We start from the raw sequence: 14,440 nt of genomic DNA, 5'->3' as shown, positions 1-14,440 counted from the left end.
CACTGGTCGTTTTGGATTAGCTCCCGCTCCAGATCTCGATCTGGATCCGAGAAAAGTCGCTCCCACGATTTCGGCGGATTCAACCGGAAGCCAGCCGGGCGAGCCCTCGGCGCACACACGTGACTTTCTTTCTCGTGGGGCATCTCGCCTGATTTCGCCCATCTCGCCTCAGAAGAAGAAGAAGCACGTCGCGGGCTGGGCTCCTAGATTGTATCGACATCAGAAGAATTCGTAATGGCCGCTTGCTTACCCCTTGGCTCGACAGCTGGTTCGTTTTCCAGGAAGGAGACGAGAAGGTATTTGCCGCGCTACGGGCGTTCCGGCAATCTTTGCTAGAAGCGCCTGAGCCATTCCTGCCGCTCGTGCGTCGAACACGTGTTAGCGCCGCGATTGCGAAAACGTCTTCGAAACGACCGCGGCTGCCGCGGAAAGGGGATTCCCGGGCAGTTGAATGACGGGAAGGCATCCGCCGATCCCGGAGCAGTGGTCAGGTTCCACTGGGGATCCGCAGGCGGCGCGACCCCGTTCGGATCGTGTGCTCCAGTCCGGATCTGGTCGACTGATCCCGGCGCGCTCCAAAACGCCCAGGGAATTCGCCATCAGTTTCGCAGCTAGAATAGGGTGCCTACATGTCTGTCTGTCTCAGGGTGAAGACATCCATTGTTGCACTGAATGTGCCAGCGCGTGACACTCTCGCGCACTCGGTGCGTGACTTGGGTAGTAAAATGGCGTCTATGCATTAGCCAAAGCTGCGCGCTCGAGCTGAGTAACACCGTATTGCGCGCACTTCAAAATGCATAAAAAAAAACGACTGGGCGTGAAAATGGCTGAGATGTCACCACTCAAGCAAAAGCGCGCGTGTGTATGAAGGCACTCTAAGCTAGAAGTTCGCGTGGCGCCCCCTTACGGCGAACCGGGGTGACGTCACGGCGAGGAGAGAATTTTTCCCCGACTCGTCCCTCTCGCCCGGTGGAGGCTGTGACGACGCTAGCTGTCGGCGCGCTCGTTTCTATTTAATTTTTTTGGCGTGTTTTTTGTAGGAAGTGTAAATTCTTTTATGCGGCTTTATTGAGGTATGGCCTGTACCTACATACGAAACTTCAACCACCATTTTAAGCATGGTTGACGGGGCAGGCGACGCATGAATCGCAGCTGGTATATGAAAATAAAGAAATATGGCCACAATTGCTGGAGCATCAGTATAGATTTACATCTCGCACAATAAATGCTGCTGATGGTCTGAATCAGTCTTGTACACGTTACTGAAAAAAAGTAATCGATTACAATTACTATTACTCTTGGCTAAAAAGTATTCGATTAGATTACTTGATTACTCGACGGCAAAAGTAATTGGACATTACTTAAAGAAGTAATCGTTACTTTTCCGATTACTTTATTGTGTGAAGACACATCTTTAGCGCTCATAACAATGAACTACTTCCAACCTATATTTCACATTTGCACAAGTATTGAAGAAGAAAAACTGGCTCCCTCTTCGTGGTCGTTGCACCTTCACAATGCGGACACAAGCATAGAATTCGTTTGAAGAAGGTTAATGATTTGGGCGTTCGCCAATGTGTGTGTGTGGAGGAGGGGGGGGGGGGCGGAGGGGGTTCTAGATCTTGTTAAGCTTGGGCAAGGGTTGTCGCTCAAAGTTTGCGTCGCTCATTTTATTATTCACATGTGGATGAGCTCGCATGTTATACAAAAGAGCAGCAGCTCCAGGATTTGAAACGGATCATGTGTTGTATCCATTAGCGGAAGAGATCGCCCTGACCACTTCTCAACTCGAAACATTGCTTGTCACAAATACCACGTAGGGGAAATGGGGAAATATTTTAACTGCCTTTGTTATATTTTGCATCCGCTTTAGGCATTCTTCGGTTCTGGTTCTCCTACGGGCTGCGAGCTAAGCAGGATTTTTTAAAATTTTATTATTTCTGTTTGTGTGTGCGTGAGGGGGCTAGTTTGAACGAAGGACTCACAAAGCTACATTCTGTTTCCTCGAACTTTGCCCTGAATGGCCTTTGTCACACACTGTGGCTTCCCAGGGGCTTCCCACTCCCAATCCCAGCTCAAAAAAAAAAAAAAAAAAAAAAAAACGGACATTTCACAGAAACTGTACATAGAAAGAGATTGACCTCGTTTTCTACAGCTCCGCAAAAATCTTTCTTTTTTCCGTTCGAAAAAAAAAAAAAGAAGCAAATTTTATTTTTGTCATTTCCGGGAGGGGGGAGGGGTCCCGTGGACAAATTGTAACGGTTACAAGTAATTTTATTACTTAAAAAAGTAATCAGATTACTCTTGTGATTACTGCCTAATAAAAGTAATCAACTGATTACAAAATTACCCCAAAAAGTAATCGATTACAAGTAATTTGATTACTTGTAATGCGTACGGTACAAGTCTGGTCTGAATGAATTGGCAGGTTATGTATACTATTTTTGTTTTGCATCTCTGTTTTTAATCAAGATCGCCGAAGCAGAAAAGCTACATGCTGCTCGAGCAACATGCTAAATACAGTCTGGGCCATGGGGAGAGAATCACAAGTAAGACAGCTCAAGTGCAGGGGCAAAGTAAAAAAAAAAACAAGGAAAATTTATTATATACATTGCTCGCATTTGACCTTTGCTGGATTCGGAAAGTATTTCAATGGACTACCCGAGTGGTATCTGTGGACTTGTTTATATCAACCCTCAAGTAATGTATAACAAATGTAAACGAAGTTGGCTAGCTCGTTATTAGTTCCTTAAGCTCTAAAATTGAGATTTTACTTAAATCGAATTGTCCTGAAGCTAAAATACCAGAAGCTTTTCTCACGCAGACTGTCGCCCTTCACAGGTTCCACATTTTCTGCTACTAGTGCTGCATCTACAACTGGACAGACGTTCGAATGTTTGCTTTTACTCCTGTTTTCCTCTGTTGTCAGAGAGTCCAGCTGTACGGAGTTTGGAGGCTGACTAAGCTTTTGGGGACCTGCAGCAGTGTCTTTTTTTATTTGGAAATGACAATTCAGACTAAACGGTGTATTTTTGGAATACCCAAGGCTGGAAAAAAGAATGTCAGGAAAAAGTATAAACATTCCAAAGTTTGGCACTATTGCTGTGCATATATTGGGCAGTTCAATACATATCATGCAGGCAACTGGGGGCAATTCGGCCGTGTTTGCTGCTACCATGCATACAAACTAATTTCCAGTAAGTGCGCATATTCTAAGAAGTATGCTTGTATACGTGTATAAACTATAGTTAATTCACGTAGAATTTATGTAAAACAACCCTGTTCCACGAGCACTTCAAAGATCATCAGACGCAGAGCCTTTGAGACATCTGCAATCCAGCGCATGCAGAGTGGCAGCACAGAGTCGGGGTCGCGAGCTAATTTGCCGACCCCCCAAAGGTCCATGATATAAATGCCACATCAAATGCCTTGAAAGCGGGATGTAATATTGTCCTAAATCATGAACATGCAAGGAACAGAATTCCAGCGTCTGAAACACTTGCGCCACTACTTCACCGACCCCTCGCAAGATCGCTTTGTGTCGTGTGGACGGACGGGGAGGTTCATCGGCGGAATTGCCTCCGCCGATAGCTTTCGGGATTTGTAACCCAATTTTAAAGGTGAAAGGGAAAAGCAGGCTTATAAAATGTACAAAAGCAATTCAATATCGGCCTAACTCAACGTCTTGTACACCGGGTAAACGAAGTCCAGCTGCTCGAAGAGCTTGCGGCACACAACGCCAAACCAGGAAACCGGTGCTGGGAAGCGAGCCGATGCGAGATCGCGGAGCGGAGTCCTCCCCCTGACGTCACGGTACACATCACCCCATCAGGGCGCGGCGACCGCAGCGACGCTTGTGTTCGCTCTCGGGGCTCCTGCAGAGGCGAGTGGCCCAGGTGGCGGTCACGAGAACTAGCGGCGCTGCAGTCGGATCTTGCTTTCCTGTCTCGCGTGTCTTCTACTACCACCGCGTTCAGAGCGTCCTTTTCTTTTTTTTTCCTTTTTTTTTTTTTACTTCCATGTGTATAATAGCAAGGAAAAGATGCTGAAGATGAAGTGTAATATACCACAGAGATCAGAGTCAGCGCATTGTGAGTGTTCTTTCTTTGAGTGTTTGAAATGTATTTTTGTGTGCATCTGTTTCCTTGCGCTGTGAAGCGTTTGTTTGTAAGAATCAACAACTAGCCCAAGCTCAAGTATTGCTATTCAAACTTGGCGGGCCAGACAATCCGGAAGCAAGACTCGACTGCAGCGCTGCTAGTTCTCGTGACCGCCACTGAGCCCACGTCGCAGGCGGAGCTGTGAATAACGTTGGTCCCCACCAGTGTTGCGGAGTTGCCACTCCGGAGTTGGGAATGATCCCCGGAATCATTCCGAATTTTCGCGACCCCGGAATGGAGTGGGAATGGAGTGGGCGGCAACGTTGAGGGGAATGGAATGGGAATGGAATTAGATGCCTTTTGCCCGGAATGGAATGGGAATGGAATGGGCCGGTTCTTCTTTCTTTTTTTTAGTGTTTACAGTCAGCGAAATTGAGCCACTCAGCGAGCCAGTTGCTCAGAAATAAAATGAGCGGGCGGGAAACATCTAATCCGCGTGGAGCTCTAACAGACCTATACGCAAAAAATGCAATACAAAAAATAAGCGTCAAAGCAAAGAGCAGGGGGGGCAGGGAGGGCGGGGGGAAGGGAGGGGGGGGGGGGGCGGTGGCGCCTTTTGCGCAGGCGACGGGCTTTACTGGTGTTACACGAGAGCGAGCGAAACAAGAAACGAAGCACCACGAAAAATAAACGAAGGCATGGAGAATACACGCGCCCACAGACTGAGATCTGGGAGCGGGGGACGACTAATAACCAGGGTTGGGCAGTATCGCGATACAAATGTATCGCGATAGTATTTTAGAAATACATTTTGTATCTGTATTTCTGTATCGCGATATATTTTTTTTCACCAGTATCTGTATTTTTGTATCGAAATACATTTTGAATATTCCTTTGTAACGCGATACAATCAGGGTGAAATGTATCTCGTTACATTTCTTGAAAAATACTCCCCCCCCCCCCCCCCAAAAAAAAAAAAAAAAAAAATCCGAACGCTGTTTTTTTATTTTTGAGGGCACCAGGGTCAAGGAGATGCTGGGGCTTTGTTACCATGCTGACCAAGGTTCCTTCCGATTCTTTAAGCTATTTTTCTATGCGTCCTTTTCTTCCTTCTGAGAACTGTTGCGCAGTTGGGGACTCGAACTAGGTGGCGTGCCAGGAGTAGGGTCAGCGCATCTTGTGCCGCAGGTCCTTAGGTAGGAATTTCTTGAGTCATTGTTTGCGGGCATCCAAAGCCCGCTCCTAACCGTCTCTCTTGCCTTAACGTACCCACAGTACACCCATCCGGCAAAGCTGAGTCGCAGTCCGTTGCAGCACGAGCCTGGCGGTGGTTGGCTTGAAATAGTAGGATAACTCGCGCAGTGAAGTTCAACAGATATACGAATCTGTCTGCGGCTGCTCCCGTAATATTCACGGCTCAAGGGTACGTCATCAGCCGACGTGCAGGTGACCCGCTGCTCTGGTGATCCGAAGCCCAGGAAGGAGGTCAGACGTGGCCTCGCTGTGCCGACTCAGACTCCGTACACCTGCGACTCGTCTCGAGCGCGCTGTTTCTCGGAGAGCTCGCACCTCTGCCGGCAATATCAGGTCGCAATCCACGAGGTCTCTATTTGGAGTATGCAAGGCGAAACTTGATGATTGCAATCCATGCGTCGGTGGCGGAGGGTCAGCAGGAAGCACCTTCACAACAGGGATGCCACCGTATCGTTTTTTCAACCGTAACAGAAGATAAAGCATGTGTTCCAGGATTTCTCAGGTGGTTCACCATTCTCGAAAATCCTGCACGATCTTCAACGAGATAACCTATAACGAAAGTATGTATTGTCCTTTCATACAGCAGTGTTAAAGTTTCATGTTCAAGGCCACACCTACAGATAAAGAATACCAGTTCATTCTACCGTCACGTCATGTGATAGATGTTGACAGGGGCGTCCTTATTTGACAGAGGCGTGGTGACGTTTTGATGGGATTTAGGATGACAGAGAATTTATTTAGAGGTCGAAGTATTTTCGCATCCCTCGTGAGACAGACAGGATGTCAGGGAAGGGACCACGGCCAATCCTTGATCGAACGTTTTTCTAAGCCCATTGAAGACTCCTCGTCGTCCGAAATCACTACCTTCAAGGCAAGGTTCCAAGCCTACGGGGAAGGAATTTCAGGATCAAAAACTTCCACTTCCAACTCCAAGCTTCATCTAATTTGGTCTCAAATAAATTTGCGAAATGTATTGCAGTATCAGTATTTCTGTATTTGTACTTCTGCCCTCCCTAAAATGTATTCCTGTATTTGTATTTCCAAATACTTTTTGCCTATATTTAAAATGTATTTCTGATACGTATCGCCAATACACTTTTACAGATATATTTCAGTATCAGTATTTTAGGTACTATTTTAAAGTATCCCAGTATTTGTATTTCCAAATACATTTTTAAGTATTTCTGCCCAACCCTGCTCATAACTCGCGGAGCTCTCATAACTCGTTGACTCGCGTGCCCCCGAAAGATGATCAGTTATTGTTTCTTATGGTTCGAGGAGCGCTGTTTAGCTGGCGGCCAACCCTGCTGCCTTCCACGTTCATTAGCGCGCGCTCCTTTGAAGTGCGAAATCTGGGTTTGCTCTTGGTTTGCTTCGGCATTAAAACAAAGCGAGATTCACTTCTCTCCCCTCCTCTTGCGCTTTGCTCCGACGCTTGTCTTTTTATACTGCACTTTTACGTGTAAGCCCGCCTTTTACTTGGTCTTTGTTCCGATGCTTGTTTTGTGTGTTATATGTTTTACATTCAAGTGGGTTAGGGTTACAAGCAAGCTAGCGGATTCCCGCTCATTTAATTTGACTTTAGACTCTGCCTACTGTGTTTCACCTTGTGATGGACCTCTGCGGACGCTACAAGTCACCCCATGCAACCCAGCACCGTGAGGGGGACTACACACACGGCGCGTTGCTGTGCCCCAGGGTCACGCGACACTCGGAAGGCACTGGATTGGTTTCGATGGCACTCGTGCTGTCTGTTGCGGTCCATCGTAAGGTGAAGTAGATTGTCGTCACCGCTCTTGTCGCGTGACCGAACTGACTAGACCTGCAGAAAGACGGTTTCGTGACATGGTCTATACAGTCTCTCGTGCTGCGGCGTAGAGGTTGCGCTTTGTCAGAGGATGTGTTCTTGCCATTGTGCATGAAGTCGCTTCCAGCAGCGTACTATACTCCGCGACAACTTTTCTTGGCAATGCAGTGGAAGGTACAGGCCCGCGTCCCCTCTCCCATTTTCAGTGAACGCAGGCTCTCCTCCTCCCCCATTTCCGGGGAGAGGAGGAGAGCCTGCGTACACTCAAAATGGGAGAGGGGACGCGGGCCTGTACCTTCCACTGCATTGCCAAGAAAAGTTGTCGCGGAGTATAGCCGTATTGCTGTGCAGGTATTTGAAGAATACAGTAATATAGCTTATTTCTGCGCCATGCACGAACTGGATATTTTTATGGTCTTATCAAACAAACACGCTGGCGGCGTATGTCCTAGAAAACAAATGCAAAAAAGTTAGTGGATTTAAGTTTTGGTGTTTGTTGCGGGCCACGTGGTCGAAAGACTGATATTTGAAACAAGCATCGACATATCAAGGGGCTTTCTCAATGTTTGCAGTACAGTGTAAACATACACTTTGTACCACCAGCGCTGCTCCGCTTAGTAAAATTAGTGACTATTTTTTAGGCATTTTGCTTTTTTTTTTTTTTCTGGCGCTCGTCGGCTTCTTTCTGTATTCCGCGCTGCGGCGCTGATCCTCAGTGAGGGATGGAGGCGAGGACGAAAGCGGGCTTATGTTTAAGCCAAGGTCGTGGGGAAGTCTGGAGCGTCTTCAGGAGAAGCTCAGACCCAGACTACACTGTACCCAGAGCATTTGCTTCCTCTCTCAGTTGAGAAGAAAAGCAATTGGTCACCTGGTTGTACAAGCTGCATTCCCCCCTCCCCCCCCTGGAACGACTCCTCCCGGTACGTCCCCTCCGCACTTGCCTTGACAATGAGGACACCGTGCCAATGAGATACCTTTAGTAAGCCCGTGGGCGACAGCATCTCAAAGCAAGCCAAAAAAGACATGCCAAAGGCAAGCCCAGAACCACGAAGAAACCATCAAACGAAAAGTGATGAAAAGGCGGCCGCTAGAGAGGAAGGATAATCCGCTACCCTTGAGAAAGGCTACTTGACGTCTGCGTTTGGGAGCTTTCAGGGCACTAATTTTTCGCAGACAACCCCCAAAGAGAGAGAGAGAAAGGGGACTAGATATGTTGAAGGTATTTTCCCCCCGTGCTCGACGTGCTGGCCTTGTTTGGAAGTGTGCCTGCAGTCGAGGACCCTGATATTTGGCGCGCCTCCCCACTGTCTCTCCACTTCGAAACTCCTGGCGCCGTCCCTCTCGGGAAGACGTACCGTGACCTTGACGGAGATAAACCCCACTTTGGAAGCGCCCAGCAAGCGCGTCCACCCACCGCTGTTTTAATCTTTTGTTTCTCGCGTCGATTGCTTACGTTTTTTTTTCGAGCTGACGAAGAACCCCCGGGGGGAGGGGGGGGGGGGGTTGCCTGGCGAGGCGTTTGGGGGGGGGGGGGGGGGGGGGCGATCGCCCCCACCGCCCCCTCCCCCACCCCTTGGATCCGCCACTGGTTTCAAGTGCTTTTTACTTTTTTCTTGCTGCTTGAAGTCGGGACGCGTGAGAAGCGCACGTAGAAAAATAAACGTCCGTGGGTCGTCGCGACCGCGACGCTGTCGGCCATGCTGATTTGATCGTAAGAAGTGCGCAAGACAGCTTCGGAACTGTCGTAGGACTTCGTCGTAAGCTGCGCAAAACTTACGAAAATTTCGTTTCGTGAATACGATTTTGCTCTTAAGTTTTGTCTTACGCATATTTTTGGCGTAAGATCGTTTCGTGAATCTGGCCTCTGCACCTCCGAAAGTCGCAGGAAAGGTAAGACAGACGCAGGCGACGTTGCGAGCAGACGACGCTCAGATAGGGGGCCGCGATCAGCCAATCAGGGCTCGGCGTTCTGACGTCACCGCTACCCCCTGTGCAAGAAGCAGACGAACTTGCCTCCGCATAACTTTGAATCGCAGCAAAGCTTTCCCTCAACTTATTCTCAAGCCAAATGCGCGACCTGTAAGCCGGGGGTCACACTGCTTATAGGGGGCATTCACTGGACGCCATATTTGAGGGCGATGTTTAGGGCGCATGCTCAGAACTCAACTCTCCTACGTCACTCCGCGGTGGTGGCGCGTCGGACGCACTCCCGGTCTGGGGCGGTGGGCAGAATTCGCCGTGCGAGACATGCATTCTTGTGTTCTTTTTGAAGAAACCAGACAAACAACCTGCGTTCTCGTCAAAATGCTGCGACGGGGGCCGTACCAAAAGTGTCTGGAAAGGTTTGAAGATCAGTTTTCATGTGTTTCTGCCCGCTCCGTTCGTCCGAGTACGTGGATAGTAGCCGTGAAAAGGGTGAACCAGACGCTGTCGAACTACGATTGCCTGTGCGGGCAACACTTTGTGGTCGCCAGAAGTATTTGTTTTGTTTCAACATGAACGAGAGAAAACCGCCAAGTTATCCGGGCCACCCGCGGGTTCAGTGCGTCTTCAAATGGACCTTTTCCAAATACCGACGGCACCAGGCGGTGGCTGCACGAACTAAAAATCAAGGAAGTGACCTACCTGCGCTACCATCTATAATGGGAGCTACGTTACCAGCTGCTTCGCTCTCTGAGCAGCGTCGCGTGCCCAACGCAACGAGGTAGGCCTAGCGCGACTTTAAAGAAGGAAATCCGTAGCGTCCACCCAAACGTCGTGTTTTTCTTTCCGTCCACTTTCTTTTTTTGTGTAACACAATTATATATATGCTGCAATTACGTGTTCTACTCGTCGATTTACAGCCTCATTCCCAATTTCCTCGATTTTTTCGTGCCCACTTCCACCGCTTGGCATCGGGCGCTCGCGCGTGCGCAGAACGCTTCTCGGAAAAGGTCCATTCACACCGCTGCCTGATCGTTCAAACGTTCGTCTGCTTTTTCGAACTTGTCTGCTTTTTGTCGTCTGCTCGTTCAAACAAAAGCGGCCCGTAGACCAAACTTTGACCCGGTGATTGCGATAAGAAGTAATTACAGGCCTCAAACGACTTAAGTAGGCTCGGTGTAAACAGTACATGCAAGATGTTGATCATTGGTACCAGTGGCCATCACCGACTTGTTACGCTTGGTCTGTTTCCGCTTCCGAATTTCAGTATCGACGTCGATCATCGCCGCACTTTTGCAGCACGAGCGACGTCGCGACCGAAAATATCTAGAAGAATCTTATCGTGGTTTTGGCGTCCATTCTGTGGCGTACACGCGAATGAATCGCCGCAGGTCAAATTACGCAAAGTTTAGCGGTGTAACGAGCCTTGATAGTTTCGCTCAGGCGATTAAAGTGGTAAGACATTGCTATGAGGACGTAGAATCGACAATTCCAACGCGAAAAAGAGTATGCAGACTCACACAGACGCCGACAACGCGACATTCCAATGGTTTGTGGACGCGGTGCTTCTTGCCCGCACTCCATTTCGCATGCGTTCGAACTGTCGTCTGCTCTTTCAAACTTGTCTGCTTTTTGTCGTCAGCGCGTTCAAACGACAGCGGCCCGTAAACCAAACGTTGACCCGGTAATTGCGATAAGAACTAAGTGCAGGCCTCAAAATACTTTTTCAAACTTGTTTTCAAACTTTCAAACTTGTCTGCTTTTTGTCGTCAGCGCGTTCAAACGACAGCGGCCCGTAAACCAAACGTTGACCCGGTAATTGCGATAAGAACTAAGTGCAGGCCTCAAAATACTTTTGAAGGTTGGTTGGGGTAAGTAGGCTAAGTGTAAAGAGTAGATACAAGAAGATGTTGGTCATTGTTACCAGTGGCCATCACCGATTTGTAATGCCCGATTCTACTTGCGGTTTTCAGTATCGACGTCCACCATCTCAGCTAAGGTCCACGCTTTTGCAGCCCGAGCGACGTCGCGACTGAAAATAGCGAGCAGAATCTCATCGTGGGAGTCAGGCTTTAGCGCCCATTCTGCAGCGTCCACGTGAAATGAATCGCCGCAAGTCACATTATCTACGCAAAGTTTTGCCTCGTAAATTTTGCTGAAGCCGCTCAAGCAGTCAGACATTGTTAGGAGGACGTAAAATCAACAATTCCAAAGCGAAAAAGAGCACGGGGACTCCCATGACGCCGAAAACAACGCTATGCAATGGTTTGTTTATGGGCGACGGGGCTGGCTTCTTGCCCTACGTCCACCGCGCATCCGCGGCGCCGGTGGCGTCCGCTAGGGGCGCTCAGGTTTGTTTATAAACATAGGAGAACCGAACGGAAGATAGGAGAACCGAAGGAAGTAGCAGTCCAGTTTGTGACATCGCGGATTTTGGACAAAGAGAATGGGAAAAGGCGAAACGAAGAGTCCCTAGTGGCACGTCGACAGGCACAGATGATATCCCTATCAAGCTGGTGAAGAATTTGGGTCCTAAATCTAAGGCAAAACTAAGGGAGGTAGTGAGTACCATGATAACAAAAGGAAATATTCCAGATGAATGGAGGCTTAGTAGGATGAGATAAGTCTGATATTAGGAATTCTCGTCCCATAACCGTGACACCGGTTATTTACAGGTTGGTAATGCAGATTATAAAAAACAGACTGGAGGAATGGGTAGATTGCGAGGGCATACTGGGCGAGTTACAGAACGGGTTTCGGAAACGAAGAAGGTTGGAGGACAATTTATTTTCTCTAACACAGTGCATAGAAATAGCGCAAAAAGAAAACAGACAGCTCTGGCTGGCATTTCTGGATATCAAGGGTGCCTTTGACAATCTGAACCGAAGGAACCTGTGGGACATAATGGAGAGCTTAAACCTAGATGAAGGACTAACAGCACTATTAAGGAACATTTACAAAGATAACAAGGTGGTTATAACATGGGAAGGAAAGGCGACAGGGAAAATAGAGATAAGACGAGGCCTTAGGCAGGGGTGCCCGTTATCGCCTTTGAGGATTGGAGGATAGACTAGAGAAGAGTGGGCTTGGATTCGACCTTTCTTACAGTAAGCTAGGCCAAAAAATTCAGCAATCCTTACCGGGATTGATGTATGCGGATGATATCGTACTAATGGCTAACAACAGGACAGAGTTGCAGGAATTAATGAGCATCTGTGGTAGGGAAGGAGAGGAATTAGGTTTAGAATTCATTAGCGAAAAATCAGCAGTCATGATTATTAACGAGGATGAAGTTGAGAGGCTGAACATACAGAATATTACAGTTGAGAGAGCTAGTAAATACAAGTATCTAGGAGTATGGATATGTGATGGTGCAGAATATCTCAGAGAGCATGAAAAGTATATAATAGGTAAGGGCAACAGAAATGCAGCTGTAATGAAAAATAGAGCACTTTGGAATTACAACAGGTATGAGGTGGTGAGAGAGATTTGGAGAGGGGTCATGGTGCCTGGCTTGACTTTTGGAAACGCAGTGCTATGCATGAAATCCAAAGTGCATGCGAGACTAGAAATAAAACAGCGCGGAGTAGGTAGACTGGCTTTGGGGGCACATTGCAAAACGCCAAACCAGGGAGTACAAGGAGACATGGGATGGGCGTCATTTGAGAGCAGGGAAGCGGTGAGCAAGATAGAATTTGAGGATAGGTTGAGGCAAATGGATGGGGAGCAATGGGCACGAAAGGTTTTCAGCTATTTATACATGAGGAGTGTAGACACAAAGTGGAGACAGCGCACTAGGAAATTAAGAGGAAAGTTTTTGGGCTATAGCGAAGATACGGAAGAGGAAGTCTCAGTTAGGAGGAAAGTTAAGGCCACAGAAAGAGATCGGTGGCTAGAGGGAATGCAGACAAAGACGGCTCTGGAAAGCTATAGATTAAACAAAACAGTTATTGCCAAAGAAAGCATTTATGACAATTCTAGGGGAAGCTCATTGTTGTTTGAGGCGAGGACGGGTGTTCTGCGAACCAGAACATACAGAGTGAAGTACCAGGAAATGGATACAGTGTGCACTGCTTGTGGAGAGGAGGACGAGACGGCTAAGCACTTGATACTCTACTGTAAAGGACTTCACTCTATGCCTACCGAAGACAACATAGATTTAATAAAGTCATTGGGTTTTAGAGACAGCGAAGGGAGAGTGGATTTCAAGACTGTAGAGATTACCAAGCAAAGATTAAGTGAATGGTGGCAAAAATCGAGAGAAAACTAGGTATTTTCTTATTCACTGATGGCAAGGGGGTTTCATAGCCTCACTTTCTTTGCACTGCGGAGTGAATATAGATTTCACATTTAAATATTCTAAGCTTAAATGGTAAAACAAAATGGCTACGTGGCGTAAGCTACCGCCCGATCCAAAGGGCTCAGCCGTATTCATCCATCCATCCATCCAAACATGAGTTGGTGTATAGCCTGCTAAGACCGGCAATCTTGATGGTGTGGAATGCACGTTGCAAAAGAACTGTGGAAGCTCGCCGTCAGCACGTGCTCAGCAACCACGCACACAGATATGGCCGCCAGTGAATACTCCCTATACACCATACAAAAGACGCACTGCATACAAATTCGAACGCGAGTCACCGCGAGAACCGTGCTTCGAATTCCGCGTGGCAATGAATTCAAAGAGAAAACTTGGCACGCGTCATTCGAATTTCGAACCCACGGATACAGCGGTGACTCGTGTGTGCAGACTGTCTTTTGTATGATGTATGAGGAGTGTGACCCTGGCTATAGATTCACTTGCGTGGTTAATAAAGAGAGACTTGGCACGGTAAACTGATTTTGTGGTATTTATTCAAAGCGGGCTAGGTCTATCTGGCCCAGGCGGTATAACCCTCCTCGAGACTGACACGCGAGCAGACAGCTTACGACTGCTTACGACATGACGCTACTACGTGTAACCAGCGGCTTAGACTTTCCATTTTCCCGGGGGGGGGGGGGGGGGGGGGGGGTTGGGGGTTGCTGCACGTTACCTTTTCGCCAGAACAGGAGATTGAAGCTGCTAAGGAAAGCACGCCGGGATTCCATTTTCCATGTATTTTGTCAATAAAGGCAACGTGGGCGTTATTTTGGTTACAAGCCACTACTAGAAGCTCATTACATGGCACGTAAATAGCGTCTTGGTAAGGATCATGGCCCGGGCCCGGGCGGCACGAGCCCCGTGTCACCCACCCCCCCGAAGTCTACGTCTATGCGTGTAACCACCATGAAAACGCTTGTCGTGAGTAGTCGGGAATAAAGCCCCTCGATAAAATTCACGCCTCGCGTTTCTCATCAACAACCACTGTAACGCGTACGG

This window comes from Ixodes scapularis, unplaced genomic scaffold (genome assembly GCF_016920785.2).
Source record: "Ixodes scapularis isolate PalLabHiFi unplaced genomic scaffold, ASM1692078v2 PGA_scaffold9__187_contigs__length_104089568, whole genome shotgun sequence".
NCBI classification, from domain to species: Eukaryota; Metazoa; Arthropoda; class Arachnida; order Ixodida; family Ixodidae; genus Ixodes; species Ixodes scapularis.
The sequence above is the reverse complement of the archived record's forward strand: the minus strand, read 5'-3'. Positions refer to the sequence as shown.